Genomic DNA, 372 nt, shown 5'->3' with positions numbered 1-372 from the left:
GGGCTGAATTCATTAACTATTCTACAGTAAAAAGGTAGTCTCCTCTCAAAAAAAATTTTTTTTAAATTGCTCTTGTTGTTATGTTCTGTTGAATCTCTTGTGACCCATAGTGACCCTATTGTACAGCATCTCTAAACCCTGTCCTATCCTGAGCCAATCTCACTAATAATATTGACACACCAGCTGCCATTGCCCCAGTCACTGTATCAATACATCTCATCTGGGGTCCTTCTCCACTGTGATGTCCCTCCATCCTTCTGAATATGATTTCCTTTGCCAAAGACTGGTCTCTCCTGGCTGTGTGCCAATGTATATGAGACCAAGCTTCAAAATCCAGGCCTCCAAGGAGAAACATGGTTTTACTCTCTCTAA

Source organism: Elephantulus edwardii, unplaced genomic scaffold, assembly GCF_000299155.1.
Source record: "Elephantulus edwardii isolate Elephantulus edwardi_28Jun2011 unplaced genomic scaffold, EleEdw1.0 scaffold00065, whole genome shotgun sequence".
Taxonomy (NCBI): domain Eukaryota; kingdom Metazoa; phylum Chordata; class Mammalia; order Macroscelidea; family Macroscelididae; genus Elephantulus; species Elephantulus edwardii.
This window is presented reverse-complemented; position numbering follows the sequence as displayed.